This window comes from Trachinotus anak, unplaced genomic scaffold (assembly GCF_046630095.1).
Source record: "Trachinotus anak isolate AG129_WGS33_773 ecotype Australia unplaced genomic scaffold, CSIRO_AGI_Tana_v1 ptg000033l, whole genome shotgun sequence".
Taxonomy (NCBI): domain Eukaryota; kingdom Metazoa; phylum Chordata; class Actinopteri; order Carangiformes; family Carangidae; genus Trachinotus; species Trachinotus anak.
In genome coordinates this window covers 3,527,786-3,548,272 of record NW_027273884.1, presented here as the reverse complement: position 1 = coordinate 3,548,272, position 20,487 = coordinate 3,527,786, and the positions used below count along the sequence as shown (strand labels likewise).

The window sequence follows — 20,487 nt, the reverse complement described above, 5'->3', positions numbered from 1 at the left end:
GGATGCCTTGAACCCTTTGTAGCACCTTCAGACTATGGAATGACCTGGAAGAAGCTATACCTGAGCCTTGGTATTTGTTAAGCATCTATGGCTATAGACGGGTACAAACTGGATGAAATCACATACTAAACATGTGCAGTAGAAACACATTAAATACAACTCTGAACTCCCATTGTCACAGTTGATTATAAATACAGGTGATTTCAGGTGAGGTGGCTGCAGAAGGCAGAGGGTGTGGCAGCCACCATGGTGTCCAATGCACTGCGCCTCACAGCACAGTCATGTTGTCACAGCAGCGATTTTACACATAAAAACAATATGAAAACTAAACTGCACTTGGTGATATGTGCACATTGTTAGACAATATTACTAAATTAGCTATTTGTAAGTTTTCCTATTGCTACATAGCTAACAGCTGTTTACTTCCCAGCATAGAAGAAAATGCTGCGAGTTCAGCATCAAACCTTTACTCACCAAGAGCTGTCTCCAGAGGTGGAAACCAAACCTCTTGTTTTGCTTTTATTTTTTTCTTTCTTCTTTTCTTCTACTAAAATTAGTATGGTAACCAGCTAGCTCTGGCCTGATTGGTCTGTCACATTATTTTCTGATACCGACTCACTAATGCCAACGCTGGCTATGCAGCAATAACAAAACTTATAAATAGTTTCTTTAAAAGCTATTGACTCTCTCCTCTGCCATTTGTTCTCTACAACAGATGATGATAATTTAATCAGTTGCCCTAGTTAATGCAGCTGGGGTGAAAGGGACTCAGTATATTCAGACTTAATGTCAGGGGAAGGCAGAAGCCAGACTTCCTGAATCCTGGCTCCTGTCACATCCTGGAATCATCCTCACATTTCAGTGGCTGCAGTGGCTCCACAACTGCCAGGATTTGTGATGGTGAGACAGCGGCTGATGAAACACTAAGTAGAATTTCATTTGAGATTTGAGTTGGTTCATATCTTTTACATTTGAAATGTGCTTATAGCACAAGCACAAATAACACTGCTAGCTTAAAGTGGATCTATAAGTGAGAGTGATAAAATGTGACGTCTGGCTTCAATTTACCACCTCACCATCTGCAGCACCAAAGTGTTTGCAAGTTCTCTTTTATAGACCCTGACTTGTGTGGGTAAGTGGCGTCTGCTTCTTTGTTATGCCAGACCACTGCTGTGTGCTTATTATGCAGTATCACACAGACACCTTTTAATATGGCGTCTCTTGTCCACTGCCACGACACTGCAGCTTCTTCTCTTTCAGCCAGTGAGATTTGGTGTCATTTTGTGTTCCACCCTGGCCGCGTGATTTGGCAAAGACAGACGTCTGGCAGATGCAGAGCTTAAGAAGAAAGCTATATTGTTCTGTAAAGAGAGCACTAATTGCATTGAGACTTCCAAATTGCTTCTGTTTATTCACCTCGGTCGCCGCTGCCTGGAGCCGTTTTTTACCAAAATAAACATTATGAAACCTCGTTGTGTCTACCTTTCTCTCTGTGTGTGCTTTTATCTTCTCCCACAAGGATGAGGTGCAGCAGTGAGTTCTGGGAGGACATGTGCTCTGACATTGTTGCAGAATTTTAATGAGGAGATGTATTAATGCTGCATTATTAGACACCAGCTCTTTCCTCCTTCCTTAAAACTAAAAAACCCGAGATTTTGTCATAGGATGCCTAAAACCTAAATCTAAATAATGGGTTTCAATCTATCTATCAATCTGCCTGACCCGATGTCCTTATCTTTGTTGTTCCCTACAAATAGACTCACCCATCCTCTGATTTGACAGACAAGAAATCAAAGACTGACGAGTGTAATTACCAAGCTGAAAGCCAAAACACTTTTTCTGTCCCGTCCCGAACTATAAAGTGTAATTTGAATGTTTGATGCTTTAATTCCACTGTGGTCATGGCCGACCATGTTTTTGTACCAGATACAACTCATGACAAGCCAAATAGAAAAAGAGGCAGTTTTTTTCTTTGTTCTGTTTTGAATGTCACATCTTTCTGTATTTAATACCCTGAAAATCCAAAGATGCCACAGTTACTTTTGTAGAAAAATGTACTTTCAGAAAACACTAACGATAGAAATTATGAACTTTCCTTTCAAGTTTATTTCAGCTTGCAGGTTAACCATTAGTTCCTTTCACTAACTGCACTCCTCTGCCCCTCTCTCCTTTAGGTGACCTGCTAAACCCAACAAAGACAAATGTGACAACTACCAAGTGCAACTGTTGAAACAAATCAGACCCCACCTTCTTGCCATGAATCAATATGTGTTTGCCTACCTGACCTGACCAAACAGCTGATCCTATTACTGTGAGTACCTTAGGTCTGAAAGAGAAAGATGGCATATTCACACTGACATTCATTCATATACATGCTCATGTTATTATCTCAGACATCATGCAGCATATTCAGTGGTTTTACAAATCATCTTCCTCTTGATAAAATGTTATTGAGGTACAATCAAAACAAGCTATCTGGCACAACTTCACCTTCTTCCAAGGTGCATGGAGAAAGGAAAAGGTCTAAACGGGTCAAAACACCAGCAACACTTGTTGTTAGTGGAAGAATTTTATTTTTAAGCTGAAACGTGTTGGTCAAATAAATAATAAATAATAATTCTTGTGTTTACTACAAGTGTTGCTGGAGTTTTGATCTGTTTAGAATGTTAAGGTACAGATGCCGCCATCCAAACCATGTTTCCAATCTATCCTGCAACTTCCCATTGCTTTTGTGTCATTCACACTTATTTCAGACTGTTTGCTTGTTTATTCTTTTTTTTTTTTAACATCACATCTTGCTTAATAAAAAGGGAGCACACAGTGGTTTTATTAGTTATCCATAAGCATCAGTCAGTTTAGATGCACTTAAACTGACTGTAAATTATATTTTATATAATAACAATGTATTAAATATAATATGCACATGTATATGCACTGATCAGCCACAACAATAAAACAGGTAACTGGCTTTAATGTTAATCTGCGAAGCCAGTGATCGGCACAGCCATGCCCCCGACCCGGCCAGCCGCCAGGCTTCCAGTGCACCCCGACCCACAGTCTGTCCCTGCAGGTGGCGGGCCCACAGGGAGGTGGCTCCATGTCATTTCTGGCCCATTCACCATATGCTTGCCAGCAAGCTCCCCTGGTCTGGCTCCAAGAGGGTGCCCTTACCCGGGTGAGGTGATGCAGTCACAAAGGTGGCCTTCCATCAGGTGGTTTTTAAATCACTCCCCTGGGACCAATCTGCCTTGGGAGACACAGCTCCCGGGACAACTGAGAAACACAAACCCCTCCACCACGTTAAGGTGGCAATTCATGGTGAAAGCCTTTTGTTGGATGTCTTCGAGGCACTAGCAGGAGTTCTCAGGGTAGACCCAGAACACACTGGAGAGATGATATATCTCATCTGGCCTGGGGACAGCTCGGGACCCCCCAGGTGCAGCTGGAAAACATTGCTCAGGAGAGGGACATCTGGACTACTTTGCTTGCTTTGCTTAAATGGAAGAAAATGGATGGATGGTTTTAATGTTGTGGCTGATGTGTATTTTTTGACTTGGAAAATAATTGAAACTACAAAAGTTTTTAAATGATGGTTCAGAATCAACTCTTTCAAAACAGGCTACAGACTTACACCACAATGTTAAAAACTGTTGCCTGTTTTAATTAGGGCACACACACAACATTGGACATACATATAGAAACAAATCTATTTTACTGTATCAAATTATATATGTATCAAGTTATCAGTTATTACTTTTTCAACATCTTTTTTATCTTATTTCTGATAAACAGGTGTTTTGAAAAGTCATCCATCCATCCATTATCTATACCACTATTATCCGTAGAGGCTCTGTCTATGACAGAGCTGACACATAGAGACAAACAGCCACTCATGCTCACATTCACACCTACAGGCAATTTTGAGTCGCCAATTAACCTCATGTGCATGTGGGAGGAAGCCGCAGTACCCAGAGGAAAACCACGCAGACACAGGGAGAACATGTAAACTCCACACAGAAAAGGCCATGCTATCACATATCTTCTGTGAGCATGTGTGCTGCTTGCCCCACAATGATTGGATGATACAAATCACTTCAGTGGGACAAGCACTCAGCAAAACCTAGTGCTTTCTGATTTACAGAGTTGGATTAAGGTCTGAAGCTATCTCCTCAAACTCTTCTCTGCCTTTCTCGTTCTACCGCCCTCTCTCTCTCTCGCTCTGTGAGAAAATTGGCATCATTTACTGCTGCCACCGCAGGGCTCATTGTCCCCCATTATCCCTGGGACAAAGCTGCCATGACATTGAGTTCATCCGTGCTTGTTTCAATTTTGCTTTGGGGGGGAAGAAAACAGATAAGGAGTTCAGGTAAGCAATGGCAACGAGGCGCCATACTGGAGGCAACACGGACTACGATGATTGGGACGATTAAGAGAAAGATCAAATGCAATCTGCCAGGCAAATTGGGTTGATTTCCTTAGAGAGGTCATGGATGCGTTGGGTTTGCCTGTGAGGTTTTTTGTTCTCTCTCGGATTGATGGAAAGCTTTTCTAACACTGAAAATTGCTTCCAAACAATGTCAGACACGCTTTCTGTACAAAGAAAACGGTGGTTAGACTAAAATGAGCATTTGCTGAAATCTAGGGCAAGGAAACTGGTGTGTGCAGAGACTTTCTCCCTCATCAACATCTTCATAATCATCACCACCATGAGACATAAGCTAAAGAGAAAAACACTGCAATATGAGCTCAGTCAGAAGCTCCTGGAAGGACAACTGTCTGTAAACCAATTGTCCTGTCCTGTTCTGTTCTCACACTGAAAAGTGAAATGGCATCTGTAAAGCTCACTTGTGTCTTAGATAAAGCTCTTTCAAGGGGTCTAATTATAGAAAGTCCAAGTCATGCGCTGCATTGTGAACCTAGACTAAGCTTATTTAATTACATCCACTGAGTATAGCTAAGAGAACAGAATTAGCTGGAAGAGAGAGACAGAAAGATGATCCAAATATGTCTGCCAAATAGAGCCACTCTTCCAGTCTTCCAATAAGATGGTGCGCAGTATGTTATTCAGGTTTTGGTGTTTAAAAGGTCTTGGTTACTTGCTGTTTTTCTCTGGCATGAAAATATTCAGAAACCGGACATAACCTTAGCGACGTCATCTTATTTTGTCAGTTATTTCATAGCTGGTGCAATAAATGTGTTGGTCTCCTGACTCTCTGGAGGAGCTTTGTTAAGTCTGACAAAATTATTCAAGAGACATCACAAACATACCATTGAGATGTATTGTGGGAAATGTAGGATCCAGCACTTTTGGTGCTTAATCGATACTTGTCAAAAAATAATGACCCCTGGAGGAATGATTTAGATCAGATTTTTTTTAATTATCTCTGTTTCGCAAGTTTCAGTGTATATTCAGTGTTCCTACCATTCTGCCCCTGTCATGTACAGTATGTAAAAAAACGCCTTTCAATATGATGTAGCCCATTGCAGCACTACCTGACCATTATGAGCTTCATAAAAAAAAAGTGTTATGGCAGGGCTGTTGTATTTGATGTATAGCTGTTGCTGAATAAAGTGGCCACTGAATGTATTTCATTACTGGAATTCTGCTTTAAGCATGTCCAATCAACAGTCTCTTTACCTTCAGGTTGCTGGGGAGTGACTACACCCCCACACCTCCATTAAAAAAATCATTGAAGGCAGCTACCAAGGAAACACTATTTTTAAGGCCAGCATTGAAATGGAAATATTGTGTGGCCATTCTAGTGATATCAATTCAATTCAGCACTGTTGCTGAATTCCATACTCACCTTCAATGGCATACTTTATAAACCTCATTTGATGAGTTGAATGAGTTGTATGAACACTAAGAAATCATGGATTCCATTCAACTCATCATTTCACGTCAAAGAGCTTCAAGTCTGGTGACCTCAAGTTTGTAAATTCCAATGTGGTATGAAAATAAAGGGTAGTAAATGTGTCCTCTATATAGATAGTGTCCTCAAGAAATTCGCAATGGGATGAAGAAATTGTGTTCATGCCATGTTCACTGCTTTCTGCTACACTCCCACTATGCAAGTCACCACATCTTACAGATCCAGAGTCACAGTTGTCAGTGATATTACAAAATGATCAAAAGTGTCCGAAATCTCAGTCTGCCGCTCACTATGAATAAGCTATGGGGTGTCCAATACTTAGGGAGCAGTAAATGAGTGAACAAAGGAGTGATTTCAAACAAAGCCTATGACTGTGATTTGACTAGCATGTTCCAGGTTAGCTGGTAGCACGCCAGCAACAGTAGCTCACCAACTAAGCCTTTCCTGAGAGAATGCTTGAATGACCTTCAGTGTGCTACTTTCTGCTGTGACCTGGCCATTTATAAAATATATTGACAGAAATGTAGCACTTGATGTCAGTACCTTGGCCAGCCTCAAATCCGATTCAGAGATTGGCAGTTTCGAAAGATCAGTATCACCACTTCATGGAGGAGAACACAGCACATGAGAGAAATACAGAGATGGTACTTAAAGCAATCAACAAGACCTAATAAACAAGACAAATATATCACCATTACTCGTCCTTAATACAGAAGTCTGTCCCAAAAAATATACATATCTTTACCCATCTGTCCCATCTGCTATTATGGGAACAGTGAAATAGTAAAATGCCTCATCATAGTATATTATTGGCAAATTAAGCAATTAACTAGAAATAGATTCATGATGCGCTCTCAGGTCACAAAATGTTTGTGCTGAAAAATTAATCTGGGACATTTGCAGTGTGGAGTAGACAGATCCCATTTGTTGAAGCTGGGAATTGCCATCCTACTCCATCCCATCTCAGTGGGATATCAAAAAGATGATAGCGAGTTAATATCAGCATGCTATCTATTGATTGCACTTGTCAGCGTTTACAATCTGGGCTCATCTATTGGTCTGCAGTCCCCCTGTCTCATTAGAGTTTGCTGGGAGCCGAGGTGAGCCTGTCCTCTACCTGACAAACTGCTGCTCCCTCATCCATCCAGCCCTCGCCGTTCCCAGCCTCACCACTCCTCTTACAGCTGCACACAAGAGCACTATCATGGTTCACTAATACTCCTCATTAAGCCAGGCCCCAAGGCTCTCGTTACTGTACATCTATTCCCACATGCCTTGTACCAGACTCATGGCTTTCATCTTTGGCAGCATGTGCAGATGTCATGAATTTGCCATGTGCAATATAGTATGTGTGTCAGGATTTTGATGTCTCTGTCAGCTGCAGGACCAGATAACACAGGGAGAGGCAGCTGCTCTTGCTCCAGCTTGGTGGAGGGAAAATTTCATGGATTGCATGCACAATGCTTGTTATAGACCTTCCTCTATCAATGTTTCCTTTTTATAGTAAAGTTGACCGTTACCACATTCTCCTACACTGGGGATGAAGTGTTTTTCTTTTGCACTCAGGTTAATATCTTTTTGTTAGCTTTTCGGACCAATATGAGTTGCAGGAATAGTCATGATATCATGTGTGCATGCTGCATTTGGCACTCCAGGTTAAGCCTCAAGGTAACATCCATCTCTGCATTTATTATTCTTTATGTTTTGTCTTATTGACGTGTTCCTATACCAAATTTGCTCTGAGCAGAAAGACAAATGTGCTTTTTATAGCCTGAAAAAGTGAGTTTTTCGTCACAGCAGATAATTCTGTCCACTCTTCAGCTTGCGTAAAGGTTGTGGCAGAGCGGCAAATGCTCAGGGGATCTATATTAACTTCGCTTTGAAGTTATTCGTGCAGCCCGTGAGCTCTTAGGATTTCCTTATTAAAAGCCGCTCTGATTCATCTTGGAAACAACTGAGACCAATTGGAAGGTGCGTCGTCAGGGGCTAACCTGCAACTGAAAATCCCGCAGATGCAGCACGCCCATCCAGGCGTGTAATGTCCCCTGACAAATGGTGCTAAAGCTGCACTGACAGGGAGCGTGAGATTGGTCTGAAGGATACAAATCATCCGCTGTGAGACTGAATCACAAAGTTGAGCAGCTTTGGCTCTCTATCAGAAATATGCTCTGAGTGATGGGATGTTCTATTTATATGTGACTTGTAGTTAGGAGGGGTTTTATTATCCAGGAGGGGGAGGGAAATGGGTGTGTAATACTGTACCAGTGAGGGGAATTTAATGTGTCTGACAAGGTATTAAAGTGAAGAACCAGGGGTGGCATATGTGATAACGGCTAAACATTACTCAACTGTTCTGCATCATACATGGCATAAAATGTAGCATGTCATTTTTGTCGTGTGGAAACCTTGTAACTCCAACTTTTGGTTTCATAAAATATAAGATAGCATTAATTAGTCCCACAGTGAGGAAATTCATATTACATGACTTCTGTGGATACATTAAAAAAGATCACAGTTGCTAGTCTAAGAATAAGGCTGTTTTACCAGTCAAGTTAATACTGTGTAGTTGTATGGCTCAAGACAGTGCTTATGTACAGTGTTTTTTTTTTTTTTTAATTCATTGTCAATGTGCCAAAGGTGAAGAGAAATAATTATTTATTCCATTTGTGTTTTATTAACAGCTTATCATCCAGTCCTACAGGGAAATCATTACTCTAATGTTTCAATAATTTTCATGTTTTTGTCCATGCCTGCCACTTAGTCGTAGCTTGGGGGCTTGGCAGCGTGGGTGCCAGTGTTGGTGATGAAAGCCATGACAGACGGCTTATCACATTAACAGTGCATCCTGTGGGGTACATGGCCGCAGAAACCTTTACTTGTACCTTTACCAGAAACGTTTACTTGTATTAGTTATATTTGTGATTTGAATAAGAAATGTAATTAAATATAGAGTCAGTAGTATGTACATACAGGAAAGCTGATGCAGTGAAGTAAGTTTTAAGGAAACTAGAATGACCACCTCACAGCTGTATACCTCCACCACTCAGACTAGTTTCAGGTCACATCCCTGTTTATCCCGAGTCATATAAAATATTAACCATTTATTTGAAATTTTGTCATAATTGTTGTGTGAAGTCGTGTGTAATGGGTAAAAAGTGTTTTGTGAGGTGACCTTGATCTTTGACCCAAAACCCAATTAGTTTGTCCTTGAGTCCAGGTGAGCGTTTCAAATTTGAAGAAATTCTCTCAAGGAGTAACTTAGATATTGCTTTCAAAAGGCCTAAAACTACATTTTGTGAGGTCATGTAACCTTGACCTTTGACCACCAAAAACTAACCGTTTCATCCATGAGTCCAAGTTAACTTTTGTGCCAAATTCGAAGAATTTATGTCAAGGTGTTACTTAGATATCATGTTCACGAGCAAGGAGTGGACAGATGGACGGACATATGTTCATATGGACGGATGGACAACCTGAAAACAATATGCTCCTGGCACTGGTTTTCACCAGCGCGGAGGCATAAAAATGAAAACAGGTGGATGGAAGAACAAGCAGGCAGATGAATCAATGAACTGGCAGGGAAACAAACATGAACAGGCAAGAGAATACTTCACACAACGTCCACTGGGGATCAAAACCAGAAAGGAAAACAGATGATCTGACAAAGACTGGGCACCAAGAGCTGGAGTTATGTAACACAGGGCTGATTGGGAATGAGGGACAGATGTGTAGATGGGCAGGACAGACAAAAGTCTGAGGACATTTGAGGATGAGTAGAGGAGGGCAGGTCTGTGGAGATAAGGGGAGAAACAGAGTCTGGATACATGGGGCTGAGGGGAATGTAATGCACCACATTTTATAAATGCAAAAATTATAGTTGTGTGACTCAACAGCTGTCAATTATTATGCAATTATGATCATCAGAGAGTGTCCAAAATCTCTGTTTACCTCCCCTGTGTCCATTATGTACAGAGTAGTGAATGATTAAACAAGGCAGTGCTTTCAGTCACAGTTTAATATTTACATCAGACTGAAATTTGTTTCAGGGCGAGACATACCCGCTTCTTGGTCGCAAACAAACAAACAAAATTTATAGTGGGGCCCATCATTACCAGCTGAAGTCACTGGTGTTGTTAGAGACTGCCGTCTGTTGTGTTGGTTAATTCCTGTTTGACAAAGGATCTAATAACACAGACATCATGTTTGTAGCGCAAACTGTCACATCACAATCCTCTGACATTTTAGCCACACCTTTTCTCCTTTTGTCCTGAGTCTGGAAAGTGACAGGAAATAAAAACATATGTTGACAAAATGACATTCATGTCATGGGTTGTTGGTAAGCTCGCTATTATCACTGTCCTATAAATGTCACATCTTGAGCTATTATTGATATTAAAGGAAATCTTTCTTTTTATCATGCTCTGGCAGTGTTTTCATGGTGACAACAACATAACCCCAAATATCCTAGGTATTTAGATTCCTCATAAATCTCCATCATTCTTCAAATCTCTGCTCCTTCTGTTTTAATGATATATATGGGAAGATTTGTATTATAACAAAATGCGAAACATTAATACTCAATCCTATGTATCACTGCCTTTCTTTATTTATGCTCGGTTACATGAACTTGTTTTCCACTGACATGTTGCCCAGTCAGGTTTACTAATTTATATGGTTTTCAGTGTCAGAGTTACATTTTTGACAGCCCTTGTTTGCAGTGCTTGGCTGTAAAACAATGTTAACTTATAACCTACATGACTGCATTACAATGTTATTTATATAACGTGTTTTTCAGGTAAACTCCCTGTACTTTACATCAAAAAGCATGTACAGCCCACAGACATCCACAGTGGAATTTTGACATTGTTGACAGTTGACAGATGTGCTCTCTCTGTAACACTCAATTCAGAAACCAAGTCTTTTAATATTCATGCTGCTAATTTTTAAGCGTGCTTCATTTAGTCATTTTCCCAGCGTGTACCCACTACAAAACATAGTTAGCATGAAGTGCCCAATTGTAAAAAAAATAGACCTCATAATACCTCATGAATGAAAACAAAAGACGAAAAAAAGAGAGAAAGAAAAATACAGTGCCTCGAGTATGACTCTTCGACTTTTATTTTGAAATGAAAGGTAATTTGCAGGGACAGGACAAAGTCCTTTACAAAACTAACATAAAAAACATATTATATAAGAATTAAATTGCATTTTAACCAAAGCAGAAAAAGACTTTCCATAGTTAAAGGGGCAGCATCTAAGTATTTTGGTTTAAAGGATCCATTTTTAAGTTTTGCTATTGGCAACATTAGTATCAACATCCTCTGAGCAGTACTACTTCAGGGTAGACACTTCAGTGACTGTATCAGAAAGTGACAAGATGGGCCACAGCTAGCTGATTAGCAAGCTAACTTCAGTGGAAGAAAAGAAGAATAGAACCAAAATAAAATAAGAGGCTGCCAAATATAATCTTCAGTCTTGTCTAGCATGTTGCTACAGGTTCCAGTGAGAAGATGAAATACAAAACCAGGAAGTCTAATGTAAAGGTTTATCAGACACCAACACAATGCACAGCAGTTTGTACTCCTTTGAGGCAAAGGTACCAATTTTCTCATTTGTCTAGATTCTTGCAAGGTATTTTATTTTTAACAGGTTAACAAGTTGTGAGGTATTCTACCAGATATTTGTGCTTGCACATAATTAATAGGTTAGTGCACTGCATTGCTGAATGACACTGGGCTGGGCTGTTGCCGAAGTTGAGTATCGCAGCTGAACAAACACAGTGGTATCATTGATATGAATGAGAAGGTTGTAATCATTTTACACCACAGTGCTAGTGTTAGTCTGAATGTGGCCTTTATCATACTCCTACCAGACGTCTAAGTTATTTCTTGGATAGTGTTGTTTATAGATGGAAAAAAATCATTTATGTTATTAAGAGTAGTTGTCCTTAAAGTCTTGTCTAACATTTTTATTATTATTATTAATATTATGATATATATATATATATATATATATATATATAAATTGGCACTTTTGCCCCTATTTACTATTTTCTACTTTTTGACCTTTGGCAAGTTTGTGTTTTATATGGCTGTTGCTGTAATGTTAATATATAATAACTAGAATAATTAATTTGTATGCCCATGTGTTATTTTCTAATCTCGCCATAAATTAATAAATATTCCAGCAGTAAAGTAGAATTTGTTTGCCTGTCAAAAGTGCCAGGCTGTAGGACTCTTTACATCCTCTCTTCAAGCTCTTGTGGTTAGTGAGCCTTTATTGAAGAGAGCACTTGTCAATACAAATGTAAATGCACATACAGATGACTGTTTTTCTAGAGCTCTGGATCGTTGTTAGATTATCTTTCATCAGGAGGGGGATAAATCTAAGAGGCACTTGAAGACAGGAGAACAGAGTACTTAGACGCAGTGACGATAATATGTAGCTGTATATTGATCTTAGGAGAAGTGTTACACTGACAGTAGTTGTTGTCCTGCCAAATGAATGAATCAGTTGGTGGCATTAGGCCACGTCTGCCTCAGGGATGTTTTTCCCCTTCAAATTCTCAGTCCTACTTTGTGGTCTTCTTGCTTTTTTTATTTTCAATTTTATATTAGATTTTATTTTTACATTTACAAGCTCATATTGTTTATTATTATCTGCTCAGTTTCTGAAAGGCACTGTGTACCAAAGTAACATTACCTGGGGGTAGAAAAATGGACAAGGGACACACAATAAACAAGCCATAACCACCGTCGGACATTATTTAAACTCTGCTTTACTCACCACTGGCCCACACATCCACCAACCTCCCAGTGAAAAAAGACACCAGATGGCCAGTCGCCTGTGTCATCCAAACCAGAGTAAACATACTCACACTCCTCCATATTAGATGGCAGCGATGGCACAGTTTGTAGTTCTAAGCAGGCCAATGAAATGTTAGCCCACTTCTTCAATGTTTTTGCTTTAATTTGTCACCCAACCATTTCAACACACTGAGAAGCTTTTGTTTTTGCCCTTGCAGCTACAGATTAAGTTTGAAGAAGAGATTCAAGTGTTATTAGTTAAAGTGTAACTTAACAACCTTTGAACCAGGGTTTTGTTTCCTTGTCCAACAGTAGGTATATTTTTTACTTTTCTTTTATAAGGGAACTGATTTTTCACACAAATCTCAGTTAAGCCATCATTTGAAATACCATTCAGCCTCTAAACAGTTGTATAATATGATGTGTGACTCTGGAGGGAGTTTTTCAAAGTCTGACAAAATTAACCTGGTGATGTCATCAAGGTTATTTCACTTGGACTTGGAAACTAATATATTCCTATTGAAAATCCTATATTACAAACTGGAGGTCTGGAGTTTAAAGGATGTAGCTGTTTACCAGGCAGTGGAGTTTAACAAAAGCCACTACTGAGTGCATTATGGGAAGTGTAGGATCCAGTGTTATTACAGCTTAAGCCCTCGTTGGGACTAAAGCCAGGATTTCTCTACCTCTGCTGCTTTGGTTTCATTGTTTTTCAGCTACACAACGGGCAAGGCTCTAGGGATGGCAAGTTTGGTCACTCAGTCCACTCTGGTCCAGACTGAAATATTGCATGGATTTTCATGCAAGCTTCTACAGATACTCATGATACCCAGCACATGAATCCTACTGGTTTTAGTGATTTGATGAGTTTTTATCCAGTGCCACCAGCAGGCCAAAATATTTACTTATCTTGTAAAATATCTCAAAATGGATGGATTGCGATGGCATTTGGTACAGACATTAATGTCCCCTTCAGGATGAACTTCATCTCCTCTGATGACATCATCAAGTCAACATTTAATTTGTCCAATATTTGGGACCAAATACCAGCAAATACCTGCAAAACAACATGACAACAAGAACATTCCCATCAGCCTCAGCTGTACTTTGCAGTAAGTGCTAATTAGCAAATGATATCATGCTAACATTTTAAACTTAGATGGTAAACTTAAACATTATACATATTACACAGCCGCATATTAACATTGTCCTTCTGAGCATGTTAGCATGCTGACGTGAGCATCTGGCTCCAAACACTGCTGTGCTTATGTACAACCTTCCAGAGCCACTAGCATGGCTGTAGACTCTTGGTCTTGTTCATCTGCCTCATGCAAGTCCCCAACTTCAAGAAATATTAAATTGTCATTGTGTGTAAGATCTATGTCTCTTTGTATTTATAAATGATCCACTCAGGTAGTGCACCTCAGTTTCATTTTATATACCAGATACAAGGACAAGAAAGAAATTATAACAGACACCAATCATGGAAGCTGAAATGACAACTACTCAATAAAAGTATAAAACCATATCAGTAAGTGAGAGTATAAAAATAGAATAAATTTGTCAGATTATTGCTTCAAGGATTTACTGGATGTAGTTCTACTATTAAAAAATAAAAAAGACAGCCAAATGCAATTCAGTACACATCCCCAATCTACCTTGTAATTTTCTTCTGTGTGTTATCTATAGCTCCCAGCATAACAACAACTTTGTGTGTGTGTGTGTGTTTCCCAGCCTTCAAGCTCTTTAAACTGCACTGGCAGGATATAAGTGGCCTCAGATACAGAGAGAAACCACACGGACTGCGTAATGACAATGTCTGTGAATTCGATAAACCCTTTTCTCACGGGCTCTAGAACCACCCTTGCGGAAAATGTGATTACACTTCTCTACGGGAGGCGCAATGTGGGACATTGTGGCAACTTGGCTTGTCATTGAGACCCCAGTTTGTCTGTTGCCTCATGCCCACTAACAACTTTGACACGCATGTAATGTCCAATGAGGCCTGTGGAGGAGGCGTTTGTGTGCAGTTTCTCCATCTGCTTTTGAGGCTAAGCGTGAGCCAGTTGCTAATGACTTGATGATGCATAATATGGGCGACAGCACGCATTGTAGCCTCTTTCATGTAAACTGACTATTAAGTTGAAGGGAATTGAAATATGGAATAAAACACCAACATAGTGCGGTCACGACATGGACAGTTTTCAGTTTGAGCCAGAATGCAAAATGTCTGCCAGCTGCCAGAGGCTGTTGTTTACCGACTCATGACTGATACATATTTTACTGAAAAAGAAAAACAACTGAATTACTCACTTACAATGCACTAGAGGAGTGATCAGGCCAGTGGAGCAGGCTACGCAGCCCACTGAGGTTCTGTGCGGCTGTCATCTCCCTCATGCACAAAAAAAAAAAAAAAAAAACTGTGGCTGAGGAGGAAAGAAATTTAATTCCAGAAAAATCCCAATGCTTCAAATAGTTGTCCATCCAGCAGCAGTAACACCTCTTCCTAACATAAAGCCAGTGAAAGAACTGTAGTGGATGGAGCACGAAAAATTTTTGCAGACATACAGTACTATGAGTGATGTAGTGTGATGAGGGAATGAGATGTGTTTTTTTTTTTCTTTTTTTTGCACAGCCAGTGATTTCTCCTTCTGAAAACAAGTATATTTTTGATAATTTCCTCAACTAGAATGATTATTTTTTGTAATTTGCATACTTTTATATTTTATATAGGCTCATTATACAGACGGCAAGTAGGAATGGACGTTCTGACAATCTTATATCATGGACAATCTTACTTTGGCATATTATCTGCTTTCCAGATGAATTGTACAGATTGCATCATCAAAAGGTGCAATATTTAGATATTTAATTTTAAAAGTTAAATCACTGCTAACCAGACTATTAATGGTTAAACAGCTAGCCCGCTAACTGCAGCTGGTGACGGCAGTCCTTGTTCTGCTCTGCAGCCTCTGCGAAATCTCCAACGCAGCAGAGCAAGAACTAACATCAACAGCTGCTGTCCAAGACCGTGGAGTTGCAGTCAGTCCCTGGGACAAGAAACCTGCCTTCAGGTCTCACTTTCAAGATAAAATACTTGTTTATAGCCTCATAAATAGATAACAGCACTGTCCAAATGAATACTCCACGTGAACTAAGCAAAAAATGTGATTGGTTCTGACACAATTTGGAATCAGAAAACAGCATTGTGGGCAAAGAATAGCAGTGAGCGCACAACAGGACTTTCGCAATAAAATCCACATGGAAAGAGGTTGCAGAGATTTGTGAGTTGGGCCTTTAGTCTTGGGTTGAGGTGACAGGCTTTCTGTCCAGGCAACCATACACACAACTATAGTATGATTATGTGATCATGAGTTCAACTAAATTTGCAGGAAAAAAAGCTATTCTTACCGTGGCTTGCGATTCTACAAGATCACCAACCCCTGACTGCAAAGTGATATAGATTAACTGTCAGTTACTGTCAGTTAGCTATTGTCAGACTAATGGAGTTTCTTACAATCTGACAAAACATGTTTGTGCTTATACTAAAGTAGGCATGACTTCCTCCCACTTCCATCAGATATGCTCAAAAACAACCTTGGAATAAAGGTTTTGCTGACAATTTAAGTTCATGGAACAGGCTTTTGTAATAAGGTTGACCTTTGCAACATCAATGTCCTGTCCAACTGTCCTTGAGCATGACCCCTACCCACTCATATCATAAGTTGTGTCAAATTAAAACAGGAAGAGGAACTATGAAATAGGAAACAATACTTCAAATTGATCTCTCTACACCAAACAAACATACTGCTTTTTGCCTGAGCTAGCAGACTAATAATTCATGCCAGTGACTAAGCATGACCTGAGTATGTTGTACAGAGACCAGATGCATTCAGTTGGTCAGCAGTAGCATGGTAAGCAATAGTCTGAAATAAACATATCAGTTACAAGCACTTGCTACATTGAACCCATAAGGTTGTATTCTTACTGGATGTCCCCTGGAAAAGACACATTCACACGTTCTATCCTAAAATTATGAACACTGAAACAGCTTTTACAAACTTTCATTGTCCCTCCTGTTCAGTTTGGCCATTGAAAAATCCTTTCCTAATATAAGTTATGGGGCCCCAAATCTACAGCCCTCATTAAGTGCAGAAATAATTCAAAAGTTTATCTGAAGTAAATTGAGTTTTACGCACCCTGGACTTGTAACATTAAGTGGTTATCTTGCCTTTTTATTATAAAATTCCCATTTTTTTCTTACTGTGCTGGCACCACAGCTCAACACTGTCCAGGGACACACAAAGAGGGAAATTTTACACAAAGACTACATATCTGGAAGATACCCACATGCTTTGTCTAAATTGGACTGTTGAAGAATCAAATTAACTGCAGATAAACTTTGGACTATATCTTTGCAAAGAATGACAACTTTGGATTTCGTCCCACATCAGTTACACTGAAAGCTTTGAATGGCCGGTATGAACAGGAGGAATAATTACAGCAAGCAAAACCTGTTCAATGTTCATAGAGACTGTTGTTTTCAGACAGACTTTAGAAACTGCAAATCCTATCCTTTCACCTCACCTAAACAGGCTGGATGGGTCAATAGAGACTTAATAAACCACTAAATGTAAAAGCAGCTGCTTTTACATATAGATTAAGTTCATGTTGGTAAAGAACCCACCTGTGAAGCACAGTGATGCAGGATGTCACAAACAAATTCCAAATACATTATGAACATTATTAATTGTAATGTTGTTACAATGAGACAGCGCACTCTTGGTATCTTTTGTAAAGTCTCAATTCCCTCCCTCATTTTGTTAGCTTGAATGCAAACCACAGCAGGTTATTGCTGGAAGGAGTGTCTTTAAATGGAATTTGAATGAAGACAGCTAATGACAGTGGATGAGTTATTTGTATTCTCTGGCTGCTGCACCTTTAAAAACTAATATGATATATAATGAGTTCATGAATGGGCAAATCTCAGGTGATCAGCATCAAGCCACCATCCACCTTATCAGATAATTTCATCTTAAATCATCCAAATATGTTTTCTTAAGTGAGCATGCAGTGCATCCTGTTGCAGCTGTGAACAATGCAATTGACAGGGTAAGCCCAGCCAGGGACCTGCTAAAAACCGAGGCTTACATTATTCTTTTGTCGAGCTCTCGGTCAACAGAAAAGTCATAATGAGAAAGATCTGCCCCAGAAATCAAAGCACCGTTGGGGATGCGCTTGCAAGTTTTCCAATCATCAGAATGACATGCTCTGCAAGAGCATGAGGGCCTGGAGAGGGAGGGCAAACAGGAAGACACGGCAATGATTCCAAACCTAGAGAATAAGGTGTGTCATGACTACCCGGGGAGAGGCATGGAGGGAAGTCTATGGCAGCATTGACGAGAAAGGCTGGATAATGTGGTTCTTGTGTGGGAGAGCAAATGCATGAGAGAAGCTGCACACAGACACCTCAAAGGATGAGCACTGAGTGGTGTATAAAGATGTTTACTATCAATGGAGGAAGACACGAAGGGCACCCTGTCATTCATCCGACACTGACTACAACAAGGCCACATTTTTGGACTAACATACATCCTCAACCTTGTTTGGCACTCTAAGGAAACATATGTTTCTTCTCCTTTTGTTCCATGTTAAATAAAAGAACCACCATTTGTACATGTTTGACCTTGTAATTTAAGCATATTTTTCAGTTGTGTATACATGGAGCTGAGCACAAACACACTCAGACGACTACACATGCACACCCATACTCCTACTCCCACACATACTGGCAAGGCAAACAAATAATACAGCTCTCAGACTGCGTGTTTAGAAAGGCAAACAGCTTGTAGTGATGACTGGCCACAAGAATGAGAGAAAAGAGATGCATAATGTGCATTCAGTCATTGCTTGAGATTATAATGTCACTTGGGAGCTGTGGCCCTGCACAAACACCCTGCTGTGCTCAAAAATTTTCCATAAACCAATCTCATCTGCCCTCTCTCCTTTAAGGAGATGTTTATAGGCTTTTGTTTCAGAAACAGATAATTCCTTTCACGTGATAATAGCACTGCCTGAATTGTGTGAGGTTTTGTGGTTTAGCAGCATGATGGGATCACTGCAAATACATACTGTATGTACTAGCACCTGGGCATTGTTTAGCATGTGTGTCGGATGGCCTTGTTTCAGAGCATGCCGCAGCGCAGAGGTTAATGTGTTATTCATGCTGTCACAGAGGTTAAATCTGTACAGATGTGGTGCGATTCTTCATGGAAACCATTTGAACACATGCTGTATTATTCAGTGCAATATTTATCTGAAGAACTCATGTGACCTCATATGACCTCTCTACACTTTACATAATGGGAAGTAACATCTTCGGCACAAGAAAAGAAAATAATAATGAAGCAGATGAGCTTTTAACTGTTTTCCCTTTTATTATCTTTCCATAGGCTGATTGATCATCTTGCTCTCTGAGTGTGAATGTGTGGGCTTGAGGTGTTTCCGAGGGACCATATGGCACAATACCACACGTTATAGGTAAGATTCACCTTTCTCACTTTTTTTTTTTTTTTTTTTTTTTTTTAGCTTACCAATAAAATAGTTTGAGGCCTGAAATTAGCCCAGAAAAGTCCTTGACATTTCTTATCCAAGCAACCTCAGGCCTGGGCAGGATATTCACTGCTTAGATGACTTTTAACACGATAAGTAACACAAACCTCAGGGGGAGGCCAGACGGTTTGGTAACAACCTCCAGGATAAAAAAAAACATTCAGTTTCAATACCCTGTTTTTATATTCACAGTAAGTTAAAGGGGCTCTCCACCAGTTTTGCACAAAAAGGTTGTAAACAGTTGTTTTATATGTTCTGTGGTTTTGAAGGGAGTTTTTCAGCATCGGGTTTATCCTAGCTTGGGTACAGACTGGAGTAATGGAGTTTGAATTCATGGGCAGTTACCAGGCAGGTAGAGTCAAAGGAAATGATGGTATTGGATGTATTAGGAGATATATAGTAAATCACATTTGCATGTTGCTCAATTTATTATGGAATTTATTACACATGAAAACAACTCTGTTTCCTCAGACTCAAGGTGCTCAAGTGACATCACCTAAACAGTGAAAGATGCTGTTGATATTATGATTATATTGTTTATTGTCTTTTTCTTCTTCAAGTTGACAATCTTTGAACTTTTTAGAAAAGCACTGTACCAGCGGCAGGTGTCATAGACCTTCATGGAAACAACAATACAACTGAAAAAGTGTACTAGCAGTAGGTGCACTAGGTCTTCAGTATCATGGTAACAAGAATAAACACACGGTTGGGGCTGTGGAACCATCATAATTTGGTTTGGTTTAGGCACAAAAAGATCTTGGTGAGGTTTAGGAAAAGATTGTGGTTTGGGTTGAAAAAAGCACTTTCTTCAGGTTATATGACCTTTGTCATCATGGCTACTATAACAAATACATGGTTAAGGTTGAAGTTGTTGCCTAACAATGATGGGTTGTAATAAGATACTTGCACAGAAAACCTATAGTATCCTTACTAAGACTGATTGTTTGGTCTTGACCTTGAAACACTTTCATCCACACAGCAGCTGTTGGAGCTTTTCATTAAATCTTCCTCAGCAGTGACAATGTTTAAAAGAAAAAAATAAAACATCTTGGTGAATGATATGATATTTAAAACTAAATGTATGAGATCTCACAAGGACTTTGCAAGTGCAGCAGCTTGTGAAGGCGATGACGATGATGATGATGATGATGATGACGATGATGGTGATGGGTTTGATGCTGTGATCGTTCATGATC

At 39.7% G+C, this 20,487-nt stretch overlaps 1 protein-coding gene across 1 annotated transcript in view; it reads left to right on the top strand.

Moving 5' to 3' along the window:
- The window catches only part of LOC139614206 (leucine-rich repeat and fibronectin type-III domain-containing protein 2), a 140,267-nt gene that overhangs the window by 75,488 nt on the left and 44,292 nt on the right, over positions 1–20,487 (top strand). Inside the window, exons 3-4 of the mRNA XM_071471386.1 lie at positions 2,175–2,311; positions 19,132–19,219. The gene's annotated coding sequence lies outside the window, so the exon portion shown is untranslated. The remainder of the gene's footprint in view (positions 1–2,174; positions 2,312–19,131; positions 19,220–20,487) is intronic.